Below are 18,035 nucleotides of genomic sequence, written 5' to 3'. Positions count from 1 at the left end.
AAATGAAAAATAAATAGCATGCAAAAATTTAAGGTACCCTCTAAGCAGTCTAAGTAGCTACTGTTCATGAATGGAAATATTAAATATTAGTTGTCTCTTACCAAGACAGATTAGGTGCCAGACCCATTAGAGACCTTACAAAATTCCCACATTGGGATTCAGATAAAATTTATTTGGCTAACTTAATTTTCAGCTGTATACATCCAAGTGAGGGTGCAAGGGAATGGAAAGGAGTAAGGAGTGCTCCAGGTGAAACAAGGAAGACTGTAGAGGAAAGCCTCAATTGTCTTGTATGGAAGGGAAATGTTTGATTGAAGCAGTGTATCATTTTTTACAAGCAGCTTCATTTAGACAGCCAGAGGCAACAATTAAGGGTGGGAAGTTGGTGAAAGTTTTGGTACAAGATACAGGATGTGTCATTTGTCCACATATTAAGTGATCTGACAGAAATTCAGAGGACAGCCATTTCAACCTTGCCCAGGCCAATGATTTAACTGGTGACTGTGTTAAGTATTGTGGAAGTAAAATGCTCCATACCAGGTCATGGAATTGTTTTTAAAACACACATCCTAAGCTCAACTAATAATCAGTATGTGTTGATCAGCTTTCTACTTCATTTAATGTGCCATGACAGATTTATTAAACACACCAGCTCTCAGCCATTCCCACAGAAAGGCCCAAAACTTAAATATGGATTTAAATTGGAATGGCAGAGAGTGCAACCAAAGAAAGGACGTCAGGGCTCACATTTTGTCATTTGGTGCAGATGGTTAGAAAGAAACCAAGATTTGACTTTAAAAGGCAAAGTAAATAGGATCAACTGATTGAGGAATAGAGTTAAAAACCACAAATCATAATGCCTTATGAATGTCTTTTTAAGGTCAGGAACAAAATAATCAAAACCTTACGCACTAACAAAATTCTTGTCACGGGCTTTGCCCTGACCTTCCTAAGATCATGGAAATGAATATGTACAAAAAATGGGGAAAATCTTGGCTTAAACAGCATGACAATTAGCAATCTGTGTGTATTTGGTTCAGGTTCTGGGACTAACTTTGCCTGTTTTATGTAGCTATGGCTGCTCAAAGCAGTGGAAAAACTGCTATGAGGGACCATAAAAATGTTCCTGTTTGCTCTAAGTGATCACTCAGTAGGTAATTAGGCCCAAGGCCAGTGTGTGAACATGGGTATGGAAAAGTGGCTTTGAGCTTTGGCTTAGTTTCCTAGCATGGGAATTAATTTTGAGAATGAAAGGGTGAATTGGAGATTGACCTACTGACTTAAATAGATGTCTGTCTAAAAGCAACATGAAATGAAAATCAAGCTATTTTTAATGTGTACCAAATGTCCCCCTTGTGCTGTGGCACTTTTGTTACAAGCTTTGGTTACTCCATAGAACTGGTTCCATATACACATATTCCCTGCAAACTTTCCTCAGGAAGTGTCAGTTGCTGAACAGGAGTGGGGACCACATAGGCTATGGAGAAACATGTTCTAGAGATAGCAAAGACCACTAAGGAGCTCTAAGGTAAACATAACCCTGTATTTCTTGTCCAGAGTCAGAACTCATTTACTTCTGAAATGCAGGCTGTTTATTTATTCCTAAAATATATAGATATCTATATTAATAGATGACTTGTGAATGATATAGTGAGAAAATACAGTATGATAATCACCCTGAAAGAGAAACTATATTTACCTGTAAGCGTACCCTGAAGTTAGTGGTACTCACACCACCACTTCTAAAGCATGCCTGCCAGACAAAATGTTGTGATGCTATAAATTATGTCGCTTTCCCCACATACCCTTCTTCCTTGTTTCCTTCATCTTCCCCAAGATACTGCTCTACAGGTTTCAGACCATACTTACACTGGCAGTGCATTGCATCAGCATGCAAATTATAGTTACATCCTGCAGTGTGTGAGTGGCTGTTTTGTTAGTACCTCAAACATGAGATTTCTCCTTAGACTGCAGTGTATCCGTGGTGTCTCTGGCTGGGAAGGTGGTGTTTTCACACATTCAACCCAGGCATGACTAAGAATGAGCTTTAAAAGCATAGCCTGTTTGATTAGTGTTGATCTGCACATCAGAAACCAGTAAATAGAAAATACAAGAAGGTGAATATGAAGGAAAGTGGAAAAAAACATACCATGAAAAAATGCCATTAAAGCAGGATGTTATCCTCAGTTGTCATCTGCTGAGAATATATTTGCTCACCAAGCAATAAATAAACATATCCTCAGGTTCCCTGCTCTGAAATGATGCTAGAGAAAACCACATTGCTATTACAATTGAGTTTAGGCTATCATTTGGTTTATGGCAAAGAGATGGCAATAGTTAACTATCTCTGGGAGGAATGATTCATTCAGAAGGAGGTACAGTATTTTGAAGACCTCCCTACAAACTTTTCAGCTTCTCAGAGATGATGCATATTACACAAGACTAGAGAAGAATAGACACTGTCTTTGAAGAAGCATTAACATGCAGTGCCATCTTTTAAATGTTTTAATTGCTGGTATTCAGCATTTGTATGAGTCAGACAGTATGTTTATATCAATTTTCTCGTTCTTGCTAACTTCCTTTTTCCTCAGAAATTGCTGAGAGGAGTTTGTGCTTTTTTTCTTTACAAGCTGTACATATTCATCTGGGTGCCCCTCTGCTCATTATCCTTCAGAGAGAAAGCCCTTGCTCTTATACCTTCTGAAACTTCTTACAATGTGTGCTTTTTCTAGCATGATTATCTTTCAAATAGTACAGAAAGTCACTGTTAAAAAATACAAGGACTACAGCAATGGATAAAACAAGACTGGGTAATTTTTAATCTTCTTGAATGTGCTAATATAATTGATTCCTGAATTCTAAAAATTGTCATTCGGGTAGTCAATACATTAGGGACGCTATAAAGCTTCCCTTTTCTTTTCTTCCTTTTTTTTTTTTTTAAATTCTCCAGATACAGCAAACCTTTTTAAATGAGCTGTAGGTTTTCCTGGTTCATTTAGCTCCATCTGTCTGCTCCAAATATGGTCTCATTACGTGGTAGACTGTCTACAAGTATCCTCTTTCTACAGAAAACCTTTAAATTAAATGTTACCAGAGTATGAGAGCTTGCTAACCAAGGATTTGCCCTGTTTTCCCAAGAGGTTCTTTGCAAAGAAACATTCTCTTAAAAAAAAAAAAAACAGAAGGAATTCCACTTACTGCGCTGGGGCAACTGTGCACTGAAATACAGTTGTGTGAATCAGTGCAATCCAAGGCTGGCCCAGCACCACACAGACATCCCAGCTCAGATCTGGAAGCAGGACAGGGTTGGTCAAATGTGAATCCCTGCTGTGACACTAAGGGGGTGTTTTGGATCCAAGCTGCTTTGTGCACACCTATGTAGGTGTTACTAAATTGGAAGACAGAAACTATACAAGGCAAGATACTTCTGTCAAGATGACTAAAAATACATCCAAAGGTGTGTCTGTGAAAAGCACAGTGGGTAGTGAAGAAAGGCTTTAAATGGGCTGAGCAGAATATCCACAATATTCCTGCCATTAGCTACTCAGTATGATGAGTGGGAAACATCAGATCAAATGGCTGATGTAACAGACTCTCTCAGGTTTGGTCCATCAGAAGTTAAGCATTTCCTGTCACCAGAATACAGCATCAAACTCCTAATTGAAATAAATTATAAACCTCTGAATTCTCACTACTTTGGGGAAATAATTATGAATAATTAGCTCACATATTTTTTATGATTGTCTGTATTTTTTTCCAGACAGTAAAAGGGAATTCTATGCATGGCTGCATTTTTTGAGAGTGCAACTGGACTATATTATTTATAAGACAAGGGCATTACTTGCATTCATCTGTGCTTTAGAACTGGACTGGCACCATGATGTTGTTGTTTAAAAGAAAAAACAAATCACGCCTCCCAAAGTTTCACAAACTTAAAGTACATCTGCAAACATCAGAAAATGTTTGGAAAGTTTGGGTAAACTCAAATTTCATGAGAATTGTTTCTCCCTGATTTGAATGCATGAGTCATGTAATTGCCAACGAGTGATGAAATAGGGAAGCAGGTGGTAATGTCTGCACACTGAGTTATGAGTGCAGTTCTGAGGCAGGATGCTTTTCAGTCTGTAGGAGAGTTACTGGGAAATGTGACAGACCAGGTTCTGTCAGTTACTGGACAAACAGAATAGATCTGAAAAAGCTGTTTAACAGACCAGCTAGAAAGCTACGTTAGAAAGTCTGTTATAAAAGAAAAAAGATGATTTCTCAGATAGGAGATATGAAAGGCTCAAAAAATACAAAGGATTCTGAGGGGTCCTATTATAATCTAGCTCATCCAAAGATAAGAGAATAAGGGAGATCAGAGAGATGTATTTGCAATGAGTGAAAAAAAAAAAAGTCACACCCTTTTTATTCTGCCCAGTGGCCTCATTAAAAACAACAAACTACCTTGTTATAAAACTGAGATCCACTGTCTGTGTTCTTCCTAGCACAGCCTATTGTATTGCATGACATTTGCATATTCCCATCAAATTTAGGCTGCTTGCAGATCTTTCTAAGCAGCATTATACCACAAAAAGTAATGCACTAAATAACCAGTAATACACCATCCTTTTGACTGAAGACAAGAAATGGAAAGAAAAACAGGTATATAGTCTTCAAAAACACTGTTTTGGAAACTGACTATATAACTACATTGCATTTCTGAAATGTTTCTTATCAGTGTTTTGTATGTGCTGCTATTTTGACTGCTATAAGAAATAAAAAAGGAAAAAAAAAAGAGGCTAATGAGATGGAAGCTCAGCTTCTCCAGTTCAGCTCAGGATCAGTTCAGAAATTAACAGCACCATATGATACACATACGACATAGCTGTAAATCATGGGAAAGCACTGTGGAGTATTTACAGTGCAAAACTCTTCACCTGTCATAAACTCATCAATCCTGTAGGCTGGTTGACAGGCAAATCATATTTCAGGTTACAATGGAAGTAATTAAAGCTCTCTTTATTGCTGGGTCACTAAAGTAAAATAATGAAATTCAGTAGAAGCATTGCTTACTGTGGGAAGCATTCAGGAGTGCTCTGCCATTGAGATCAGTATTTCTGACTTGTCCATTTTGAAAGATGATAGCTGTGTACTGAAAGCTAAAGGCAAATGCTTTGTCATTGGCTTGTTGCATTACAAGCTCCATTTAGGACTAAACCATCCGTACAGTGACAGGAGAGAGAAACCATGTAAAGCACTACAAACTTGAGAGTCATTGTGGGATCTCAGCTGTGTGTCTCATCCTCAATGAAAGAGAGTTTCCAAGCAGTAAAGTCTTTGAGCAGACTTCAGAAAGCAACCTGCACAGGAAAGAAGTGATATTCTCCTGTGGTTTACTCTGAAAGCTGCAGTTTGTCTACCTAAACTCTGAGTTTTCACTGTCTGAAAAGTGAGATCCATTTTATTGCAACTAGGAAGCAGAACTAACTGGAAGAAGAAAAGGCAGGAGGGATCTATTTGGACCAAGGTTGCTAAGCAGAATGAGAATCAAAGGTGAAGCAAGATCGATCAAAAAGAATTTTCTTGTCTTCAGATTTTTAGTGCTCTAAAGTCTTTGAGCAAAAAATGTCCCAAGGATTAAAAAATGCCTTGCCAAACATGGTTTGTGATTATTACCTCAGTACCAGCCCAGGAACAAGCTGAAGTTGCTAGGCTTTCTGGTTCTGTCATGTCTTCCAGTGCATCAGGGCAAAGCAAACTATTATAATTGTCTTGTACTTTGCTTTATATATTCCTACATCTCTTAATGAAAAGCATAACAAAACCAATTCATACCCAACAAAGAACAGCCTAGCAGATTCCAGCATTTGTGAAATGTCAAGTAGATTTGTATACTCACAGAATCGAGAGCATATTTCTAGATCTAAAAGTCTGACCAACAAAATAATCTGGATGAAATGAGAATTCTTACAAACTACTAAATTACTAACCATCAGTGTTCAAGAATCTACTTTGATCCTGCATTTGCTGTATTTCTGATTCTTAATGGACAGACTTCTGTGACCAATGTGCATAAGGAGAAACAATGGTAACTGTGTCTGTAGGAGGAGTGGCACATGCAAATAAAACATTCCTAGAGACAAGGTCGTTGCAAAATTGCATACAGGTCTACAGCCCTCTGCTCTTCACTTTTGTTTAGAAATAGTTCTCTTTGGCTAAATTAATTTCTTAATGATTATCAATTATGATACTTGTTGCTGGTTTCTGTTACACTTCCTGACCTTCAATACTTTAAGCTAATGTATTACCTCATTAAAGTAATCAGACCACAGCACTTCCCACCATCTGCAATTTACTTTTACAGCGCTGAGTGCAGAAGCCATCATGTTTGTGTTGTCCACTATAATAACAATCTCCTTGCTATGTACCTTTTACTTCATTATTATAATGCACATTTTCCAACAGAAAAAGAAAAAATGCTGGTGGCTATGAGAAAATTGTACTTGCTGAATACAAAAGCAAGGTCAGCTTTTATGAAAAATGTGAATTTGACACATTATGGAGAGGCATATCCTTTATTATACAAGTGAACAAAGTAAGGACAAAGAGCCCAGCTTTGGGTGCACAAGGCCAAGTAAGGGGTGGTTTCCCCCCTCAAAAATTGTAATAGCTGTTACAATAATATATATTACTTTTCCCTGAAAACCTTGCCTTATCTGTATTCTTAGACCATCATAACAACAACAGTAATTTTCCCCTTTATGTGCATACAAAACTGAAACCCTGAGGCTTCTCAAAATTCTTTGTAACTTTTCTCTGTGTTGTAGTGTTTATTCACCTTTACACCATAAACAATGCCTGCATACAGACATGAGTGTGCAGCATTGAAACTGCATCACAAGTATTTGATAGAGAAAATGAAGTTTCTCTTGTTAGAACTAGAAGAAGGAGTTAAGTTAGAATGCAATAGTTACAAGAATAGGAAGCTTTGTATTTTTCCAGAAGAATGTTTAATGTCACACAGCAGAGGAAATCCTAAAGAGGGCTTGCTGCATGTCAGCAGCAAAATAGAATGAAATTCTACCTCCAAGAGGCATTTGGACTTGATCATGGAGGTGACAGAGCAATGCAAACAGAAAATGCATAATAAATCTGTGTATGTTTTAAAACTTATAAACTTATCTTACAAGCTGGTTAAATGATATAGTCTCTTTGAAAATATTATAGATAAACTTGTGCCAGCTACAGTCCATCAATTTTATGAAATGGTATTTAATGAATGCAGCAGATTCCCACAGCATGAGTACAGAACCATCATGAATAATGGACATAATAAAATAAATACACCTCCAAGCACAGAACAAGCTACTGACTACACCATCACCTAAAAAAGAATAAAAAGAAAAAAAGAGAGTGACTTAAAGAGTTACCTGCAAATATCATTCTGTAAACAAATTTGAATATAAAAGCCATACAGAGTTTTTATCCTTCAAATTTGTATAAAGGATTTGTCATCTCTACAATGATAATCCATTCAAAGTACAAAGGCAAGCGTGCTGAAGGCACTAGTTTGATTTACCAAAAATACCAGGAAATAGGGCAGAATGCAGCTGAGCATAAATTCCTACGAAAAGTTATCCTCAAGTGAGTGATCACCAGGGAGCAAAATACTTGTGCCTCCACTTCATAGAGATATCAAGGAACAATAGTGCACTTATCACTAATCAGTATCATTGCCACTGTACTCCAGAAAATTGTATTTACAGAGGCTTATTGCTTCCTTTATTTTACTGTCCCCAAACATAAGACAGATCAAAAATGGCCCTAAACCTCCCCTGAGCAGAAATAAAAATACACAAAAAATCCCCAAATCACTTGTCTCCCCATTCAGACAACAGTATGAAAATAAAAAATGTATTTCCCTGTGTTTTCCCAGTTCACTGCCTGCCACATTCAGGCCAGTATCACACATTGAAAGATCAGGTAGCTCGTAGTGTGATCACCTGACAGAGCTGGCACAAAGACAGCTCTAGAGCCTGCATTTCCCACCCAGCTCAGGTCGTGTGCCTTGGGCACAGCTCAGGCTGAGGCTGAGAACAGGAGGGCTGAGGCTGCCCTTGCCAGCCGTGAGCCCTCTGGCTCCTCTGCCACCTTCCTCGCTGCTTGAGCATCTCTCTGCTGCCCACGCAGCTCCTCGTGAAAGGGGAATGTGAACTCACAGCGAGAAGGGAGAAGCAAACACCCCACACAGGATCCCAGTCTCCAAAACACTTTACAGATTGGGGAGAGGCATTTCCCACAGCAGACACTGGGTGAGAGCAAAGCCCTTCCTGCATGTGAGCTGGGTAGCCTCACCTTAGGGTCAATGCAAATAACCACCAAGGGCGGACAGGTGAAAGGAACCTGGGTTTCTCCTCCCTCCTCTGAAAAGGAGCTATGCTTCAGCGGGAACCTGCCCTCTGGAAATTCTCCCCTTCTGCATTATAACATTATAAATAGCAATTCTTGTTATGTAAAAAATGCTCAACAAGACAGTGAAGACTGAGGCTGAAAAATGCTGGATCTAACTGTACTTCCTAATGATCATTAGTAAAAACTTGGCAAAAGCAGAAAAGGCACACACATGGTCCCATGTCTGGTATGAAGATTAAAAATCCAGAATTTTATACAGCGTGCTCACACCTCAGTTAATGAGTCTTTTGACTTAAGCGTGCTGCTTAGTACCAAAAGAACACCTGCTCTGGATAGCATAGTGTTACCTCCTCTACAGACAGAAAAGTTTTCAGCTGGCTATAGACATGGTAGGGAAGAGAAACTCATTTTATTTATCTGGAAGCTATTGTCTCCTACGCACAGAATTATCAAGGAGAAGGTATGAACTTCTACCACCTGACAGAAGAGGAAAAAAAATGGCAGAGAAGTGGAAGAAATATCAAGAGCAAAGTACTGAGTGAGTGATGTGGATGTTAATTTGAACACAGAAAAGTTGTTTAGATTTTAGGATGACTAAGATGTGTTTTAAGGGATCTCAGAATTAATCAGAGGCTTATTCATGCAAAGCAGTGGTATGCATGGGACCCTATATCAGCAACTGTGCTTTTCACTGTTTCTTTTTTAATGTTTCAGGAAGCCAATTAAAAAACCACAATTATAAGCAATCTGGTTATGTCACTGCATTTCCTGGATGGTAAATCAGTAAAATGAGGCTTGGACTTTGTATAATTGTGCCCATAGATGTCTCCCCGAGGAACTGAAATATACATGGAAAAAGATACATGGGGTTTTGGTTGGGTTCATTTGGAATGAAAAAGCACAACCCTACTGCAAAGCATATTTGTGACACTGGGAAAAAATAAACGTGGTTGTTGCCATCTGGCTCTTTCAAAATGATCCCTTCAGAGATCTGTCTCTGCCTATTTATACCACATCCATTGTCATAATATCTGACCATCCTGTGAGACAGCACTCTGGGCAAGAAACATGTAGGATGATATTCTGAAAATTATGGAGATGGTTCTCAGTGAAAATCAGCATAGCAAGATTAATGAATGAAATATGTAGTTTACACCAACTGAGAATCTGCTCTCATGAATTAATCAACTGTTCTTAAAAAACTTTAGAAATACCCTTGTTATGGCTGTTCTGAGTGTGCTCATCTGCCTCAGAGAGTGAGGATAAGGGAAAATGGCTTTTTGCTTTCACCTTCTGAAGACCATTTCAATGTTCATGGACCCTCTCTAAGTCTATTCACACACAAATAGACCTCATGTCAGAAAATTTATGGCTTCATCTCTGAAATTCCCTGTAAAGAGTAGGGCTAAGAGGAGCATGGAAGGGCACCAAAGAGAAAAAAAGCTAAAGATAACTTAAATACAGCTACTAAAAGCTAACAGTGAGGTAGGCAGGCAGTCCTTGCTATTTCATGTGCAATATTCAGGAACACAAACAGAATATTGTGCCCTTCCCCTTCGCTGAGCCATCTCTCCTCTTTTTTTTAGGCAGTAATTGCCTAACAGGCTCTACCAAAACTCATTTTCTGATTAAAAGCATTGTGGGCATCCACTCAAGGAACAGGAATAATACCATGTGATTAGACATCCATTCACACCATTCAAACATTAAATACTCACTAAAAAATCCACGAGCAAGCCACAGAAATATCAATATCTTAACAACAAAGGTACTAATAAAATATATTTACCTGATTTATGGGAGTGACCTGGTTTCAAGAATTAAAAGTGGCCACATTGAGCCAATGACTTGCTCCTTTCCTAATTTCATATCTCATCCAAATGATAAAAACTGTTCAAAATATTTGACTGGCCAAGACAAAAGTCCCAAATGAAGTCCACAGAGTTTCTCTGTACAGCAGAAGAAATGCTGTCAACTTCAGGTGATTGTAACTAGTGTTCTACCAGTCTTTGTAAACTGTGCCATTAAGACATACACACAAAAAAAAACAAAACAAAAAAAACCACACCTGACAAAATCTTTAAAACTAGAAATGGGTTCAGAAATTTTGTTTTCTTAGCAAAACCAGTCTAACATAAGGCAGCTGCAGTACTTACATACTTCTCCAGAACCCACAAAAGGGAGAATGGGAATCTCCTATCTTTTAACTGGTCAATGGTTTCTGAAAGCTTTCAAACTGGTTTTCCATCCAAAATCACAGACCTAGCATTACTGATCCTCAGGTACCTTCTAAAAATTGCTAGGTGATCAGACATGAAGGAGCATCTGCAGCCACCCCACATACCTGGTTTAATCCTGCTCCTATTTAGTCCACCTCAGAGCAGCAGGAGGTCCTTCTGTGCTGCTTTAAGTTTCCACAATGTGCCCCAGTCCCTGCTCACTGCTGGCCCAGCACCAGGACCACTTCTTTTGGCAAAACATGGCTGTGGAAGCCTTTCAGAGATACAGGAGCTGGCACTGGGGTGAAGGACTGGTGGGAAATGCAAACATCTGAATTTTGTTATCTCATTGAACCCTTCCTGGACTCCTCCTCACAGCAGATGATCTGATTCCCATGCACTACTTAAGTAAAAAGGTATGAAATTTGAATCAAAATCAGTCCTATGATTCTCTCATAGTGGCAAATCCACTCAAGCATATTTGAAGTAGGAAGTATTCCTAATTAATTCACACTAACCACAGCTGCCAATAAAAAACCGAAACAACCCAGTACAGAGAATAGGAAATACAGTGACAGCTTTTACAGGTGACCACCAGGTTAATGTTAAAATATTCACAGGAGCTACTCTTGCAAAGGCTGTGAAATGTGACTATTTATCTGAGCCTGAATACTTACTACACATCAAGTCTCTAGTATACTCATTTTTCCTCAGCACTTTGCTATGACTAACTCCTCCAGAGAGGCCTGGTAGTTGATTCTTTCACTACATTTCAGCCACCTCTTAGAACAGTTTCTACTTTTCACTCTTTAGGGATCACTTTTACATCTTTTTTCTAATCACATCTAGCTCCTTTGCTGGAAGCTGATTTTTCTTTCACATTTTTTCTTCAAGAAAAAATATCATTTTTCCAACTACAACCTTTTGTTCCTTTCTCTTCAAATCACAGAATTATTATTCTGTAGCTTCCTCTAAAATAAACCCTTCTATTTTATATAATTACTCACAGATCAAAATAGCAAAAAATGTCTTTCCTACTGTAGTTTTTTAGAGTGTTTCTGATAACTATAATGAGAAAAGGCTTTGTGCTTTGCCTGTATCCTAGCTGGATATTACTTGTATTTAGATCTTGACAAAACAGAGCTTGAAATTAATTTTCATGAGTATTTATTGTAAGAAGAGGACATATTTGAAATTACAATACTTAGATTCTGTTAAGGTGCAATCGACCAGCTTTCAGACAGAAGAACAGAGGCTCAGAAAGAAATTACCTGAGATCCCTGTAGGACTCAACATTCAGTCCAGATCATCAATTTGTCTTCTATGGAGCAATGCTGATGTACTCCCACACACAATCTGGCCTTGTTCTCTGTGGTACTATTGCACCCAATACTTCTTTTTAACAGGTTTTCCTTTGTCTGATTCAAAGACTTTTTTTTTTTTTTTTTCTGATGCATCTCCTGGAGAAGCATAATAATTCCTGGAAACTCTTCCAGAGATGAATGTGCTGAAATTTCACCATGTAGGGGCAAAATATTATATTACATAATATTGAATTTTAGTCCTGCAGCAGAAATTTTCATCTGGAGATATTAGAGCGCTCAAAATGTAATATTCCAACTTCTGTATTCAAGCATCAAGTATTTACCTGTCAAATAAATGCACTTGCAGCTGGACAACTCAGGAACTCCAGTGATATCTGAAACTCATCAGACAATTCTCAGGTTTTTTTCCCCTTGATTTCTTGGGGAAGTATTTCAAGCTAGATTGCACCTATGTATGAGCAGCAGTCCTAAAGCAAAGCAGGGCATGCATGCATCCCACATGCCCAGATAAAACACCTTCTCAGGTTTATTGTCCAGCATTCTGCAGTACAGATGGGGATGACACACAAACTCCACAAGACCCTTTCACGTATGTGTCTATGGGGAGCCTTCATTAACACTGGAGCTGAGCCCCTAAAGAGATCACTGGATGTTTTTGCATAGCATCGTCCTGGCCCTTTGCCAAGGGCCATCTCCATGGCCTGTTACAGCCCTGGCACTGAGGTGTTATTTACATCATCTGAGCTCACAACAGCACCAGCACTTGCATGAGAGGGCTGCACTTACACTAGAACATATTTTCTGACATTGAGTATTCTTCATTAACTTTTAAGCATTTAACTAATTAGATTTCACTTTGGGAAACGGACACTGAGGAGGATGGCTTTTATCCTGGCTCCTACTCAGTGAAAAATTATGGGATTGTGAGCAGCAAATGTTAATCGACTATACAGCAGTAGCTGAGTTCTGCTGCTGCCCTTCTCTTCCTGCTGCCCTTTTTGATACAGAAGGCTGCCATTATTGTTTCATTCCTCTGACCTCTTAGAAGGGCACCACAGAAAGGTCAGGCTGCTCTTTTCTTTCCTCTCCTCCCCATCTGCTGGCAATCCAGACCTCTCCAAATCTCTTCCCATAGTTTTCTGCCACACAATGTCTCCCTGCATACTTTGCTTCTGTTCTTACCTCTGATTTATTTTTCTAGTACTAATACATAAAACACAGGCACCTCCAGTTCGCCAGGTGCCAAGACAACCTCTTAAAAAACAAATGACTGACACCTGTCATACGATCAAACAGAGAAAAAAAGCCACAAAATGTGATAAAACCTCCAACGGCTTCACTGCTGCCTCCCCTCAGCCCATCCATGTCTGTGACCAAAGGGGAAACCAGCAATCTGCCTTATAACTGATCCTGAAAGTTAGAAAAGGTGTCCACTGGAATAATAAATTATTGCCTCCATCTTCCCACTTATTTTTGCGTAAGCCTAATGTCCCAATGCAAACAAAGCTCATGTTATCACAGACACACTGCTTGTTTGCATGCCTGTCTACTTTCATTAAGTAACTTGGGATTTCACTGGGTAATTTGAAACTAATTTCACAGAAAAACAAAGGTCTCAAATACAGGCATGAGTTTCATGGAGCTCAACAGCCAGATAATAGGAGAGAGCCCATTCTAGAACTTTAAATGAAGGAAAGGCAGCAGCAGTTTAAATTGTCTCTTTTTGTTCAGTTTGCTCAGAGGGAGGAAGCAGCAAACAGTGAGTGGGTACATATTTATTAACTGGACCAGAAGTCTACACATAACTTTAAACCAGCCAAAGTATCTTTTCTTTGGACCACCGGGCAGGAAAAAAGGTGGTAGAGAGTATGTGAAGAAGCTCTGAAGCCACCTTAACTTCAGTTACCACAACAGAAAATCTCTCTGGAAATATACATGGGATAGGCAAGAGAGGCAGGGGGGAGTGTGGAAAAAGATGGAGGACACAGGGAGGACACAGTGTATGAAGATTTTTAAGGGGCATGGGGAATGTGGAGCAAAATCAATGGAGAAATGCAGACTGTTAAGGACAAATCCACTGCTAACCAGACTTCATTTCTCCCAGAGCTAGTAATAGGGCTATGGCTTGTGTCCCTTCACTGACAATAAACAGAGCAATCATATCAGACAGAGCTTCTTCTAAGGACTCATGCAGATTTTTTAGCTTTCTAGATCAAAGAAAAAGCTTCAAATGAATCTGGGAGACAATGGCATGAATGGCCTTATGGGGTAACAAGAAACTTCAGCTCTTATTGATACCAGTGAAATGAGATCAATAAATGCAGTCACATAACCTTCAAAAGCTCAGGCAAGCCTAGTTAATTCATTATAAATGAATGTAGCAGCACTTGTTCTGTTCAGGTGTCAACATTTTTAGATTGAGATAATATACTGGAAAAAAATTTTACTGTGTTATTTTCCCAGATAGCCCGACTAGAGTATTTATGCTGCTCCCTGAAACTGTAGAGTTTCCAGAGAGCCCCTGGCCAGGCCAAATACAGGCATCTGTAAAACTGTCCATAGAAATCTCTGCACAAGGAATCAGGCTGATCCTGAATAGCAAAGGCACTGTCTTTATTAATTCAAACATTTTCTTATGAAGAGAGTTTAGTACTCTCATTAACATTAACAGCAGAAGAGCAATACCTTGTTAAGAGGAAATACAGTAGTGGAAGGAAGAATGCTCCAGAGAGGAAGGTTTTCATGAGGCTTAAAGATCCTTGGCACAAGATACAAATGAGAGAGACTTCTGTGTCTCAGAAAAGTTACCGCTCTGCCCACAGGAGAAATATGTCTGACTCTGAGTCAATTAAATATGCCCCCAGGCTTTATTCCTATAGCCAGCAAGTTGGATGCTTACTATTCCTTATACATTACAGATTATGAATGTACTAATTTTTCATAACTCGGATGTGAGGAGCGCTGCTTTGTAAAATCCAAAGCAAACATCATATATGGGTTTCCCCATATATGATATACAACTGACAGATTTGTTCAACAGAAATAAGTAAATTTGGAATAAAATTCAGAAAAAAATATAGATTTCTTACTTGTTCATTTCCCAGTTCACATACATTATCAAGCAAAACATTATTGAGTTAAATTATGCAAGTAAATTTGAGTCACCAAAGTCAAAAGACAAGCCTAATGTACCCTGAATCTTCTTTTTGTTCCCAGAAGTTTCAAACCTTTAATACCAAGGAAAAAAAAAAATAAATCAAACAGCTATATGGGGGCCTGATGATATCTGATCTAGTGCCTGTTGTGTCCCATCAAACATGACTATAGGCATACTTAAAGGCAGGGCATGGGAGTAATAAAAAGGATTCTTTCATGCATTCATAGCTAACAGCTTTTATCAAGCTAGCATGTAGACTGATGATGGGAAGAGAGTTTAAATACTTGGTGACTTGTCACATTGAAGCCTTCAACTGTTTGAAATAGTAGATTATTTTCAGACAGTTGCTGCTGTTCAATTATGCATTTTTGTTTTGTGATGCATATAATCAGTCACCATACTCACAAACTCAAGATTTCCCAATGAGACAAGTTTTAAAGATAGGACTTCTATTGCTTTCCTGCCTTATCAAAATGGTAGCAAGGAACACACACTTTCAGCAACAAATATCTCAGAAATATCCTAAGATAGCAATCCTGTGTTCCAGATAGAAAACTGTTTTGGGGGCTATCAAACTCCAGACCAAAAGCGTAATGCACGTATCAAAAAGAAACTATGCAAAATAATGAACCTTAAGTTCTATTGTTCACACATTGTCAACATTATCAACCATTTTGGTGACCAAAACAGGAACAAAAAACCTTTAAGCAGGGCTACAAACCCTCCTCCCAAGCAGGAAAAGAACCTGTTCCCAGTCAAGAGGAATGGGCAGTGTTGCAGCTGTCCTTTGTGGTACCTTTGTGTACCCCAGCCTGTGACAGCCCATCAGCACCAGCTGCAGGCACATCAATGGTCACATACCTCCTCTAGGAAACAACTGACCTTGTGCCTGCACAAACCTGCTGTGGCACAAACCCTTTCCATTTCTAGTAAATAAAAATGAGACATGTACAGGAAGTCCACCTAGACTTGCCCCATATATCCCACCAGGAGCTTAGATTATTTTGATATATTAAAACCAGAACTACATTAAGTCACTGAGAGACTGAAACATAATTCTTGATCAGGAGATGCATCATGATGGAGGCCCAGGCAGTTTGGGGATGTGAGTGCAAATCATGAGCTCTCAGCTTGTGGATGCAGTCACAGTAGTATCTAAGATTTCAAGTCTTACAAAATTTAAGGGAAAAGAACACCAAAATGCAGATCCAAGCTTCATCTGGTACATTCCACTCTATTAATATTGTGTGGGGATATTCCCATAGGATGAAGAGCATGTCAAAGATGGGCTATCTTTGCTTATGCATCATTGCCCAGAGGAGAGGGATATCAACACAGTTTTTACATTTCAAATCTTTGTTTTGCTTAACATCAAAGTTATTTCTAGAGCCCCCTTGTGAGAATCAAGATGTCATTATTCTGCGTGCTGAATGGGGAGTTTGTGAACAACCCGATTCTGGCCTGAAGATTTTTCCCTTCCCAGACAACATGTATATAGCCAACTTAAAAAATAACATTTCATGCAATTCTCTTTGTTAGAAATGTGCCCAGAAAACAGCCCATTAAATCCGAATAAAAGGTCAAGTCTCCATTTGTGTAATTACGTTTTTTTCAAGAGAGATCAGAGAGAACTGTGGCAACATATTGTGGATTAGTATCTGCCACCATATGGCACTTCAAAATGACAAACAGAAACAATGCATTTACTTTGTTAAAGAAGCAAATTCTAACCCATTTAAAAAACCGTTTTACAAAATCAACCCTTGGTACTAAAGACTAGGAACCTGGGGACATTCTCTTCTATTGCTGTTCAGATACAGAAATATACGAGACCATGTCCTGAGATATTCTTTTTTAACTTCTGATTATTTTAGATTCTTTTAATTAGTACTAGCTAAGAAATCTTTATAGTATCTCTATGCCTAAGGAAACATTTGAGTTGATTAAATACATGCTTAAAAGGTAAAGCAAAGATACCCACGTACAAAGGTTTTGTAGTTAGCCCTATTGAAATAATGGGGAAAAAATCCAGGAAATTTAAATGGGACAAAGTCTTTATATCAGGACTGCTGACAGAAAACAAAACCAAAGCAAATTGCCTCTCCTCCTCACTGCTTCCCCTTCCTACAAATCACGAGATAGACTTAAAAATTAAGAATACGAAAGGAAAGAAAGGAATTTATATTTTTACCTCCTCCTCCTTTTGAACTGCTGAAATGTACAGAGGTCTGTTCCGAGGTCTCGATGCACGATGAACTGCGGGTTTTGGGGGGTTGGGGTTGTTTGTTTCTTTCTTTCTTTCTTTTTACAGAGCGTTCTCAAAAGAACCAAGCCTTCTGGGGAAAAACCCGACTCAACAAAACTTCGTGCAATGTGGCACGGGCTGAGCTCCGAGCCCTGCAGCGCCCGGCTCCTGCCGGGGCTGTGGGGCCGGGCGGCTGCGGGCAGGGCAGGGCAGGGCAGGGCAGGCCCGGGGCCCGGCGGGGCCCGGCACCACCGGCCCGGCCTGCCCCGCCCAGGACACACAGCTCTCCCGGGGCGACGGGACGGCCCCGGGCCGGCAGCCGCTCACACCGAGCTGGGTGCAGGTGCTGGGAGGGCTCTCCAGAGCAGCCTCTGCCACCCCCGGGGCTGCAGCGCACTCACCGCAGCCCCCGGGCACCGCCACAAGGCTCTGTCTGCCCTGTGCCAGGGACCCCTCTGCTCCTCCAGCAGCGCCCCGGCCAGCGCGGGGTCCCTCGGCTCTCGGTCCGGGAATGCCCTGCCCAGAGCCCTCTGACCGGCCCGGGCTGCCTCCCAACTCAGCCCAGCGCAGGGTCCCTCGGCTCTCAGTCCGGGAATGCCCTGCCCAGAGCCCTCTGACCGGCCCGGGAATGCCCTGCCCAGAGCCCTCTGACCGGCCGGGCTGCCTCCCAGCTCAGCCCTCGCTGCTCCGAAGGG

General features: G+C 39.9%; 1 protein-coding gene across 1 annotated transcript in view; it reads right to left on the bottom strand.

The window, feature by feature from the left end:
* The window catches only part of ST6GALNAC5 (ST6 N-acetylgalactosaminide alpha-2,6-sialyltransferase 5), a 113,796-nt gene extending 96,295 nt beyond the window's left edge, over positions 1 to 17,501 (bottom strand). The window contains exon 1 of the mRNA XM_030953486.1: positions 17,287 to 17,501. The gene's annotated coding sequence lies outside the window, so the exon portion shown is untranslated. The remainder of the gene's footprint in view (positions 1 to 17,286) is intronic.
* Positions 17,502 to 18,035: the final 534 nt, after the last annotated feature.

Source organism: Camarhynchus parvulus, chromosome 8 (assembly GCF_901933205.1).
Source record: "Camarhynchus parvulus chromosome 8, STF_HiC, whole genome shotgun sequence".
Lineage (NCBI taxonomy): Eukaryota > Metazoa > Chordata > Aves > Passeriformes > Thraupidae > Camarhynchus > Camarhynchus parvulus.
This window is presented reverse-complemented; position numbering and strand designations above follow the sequence as displayed.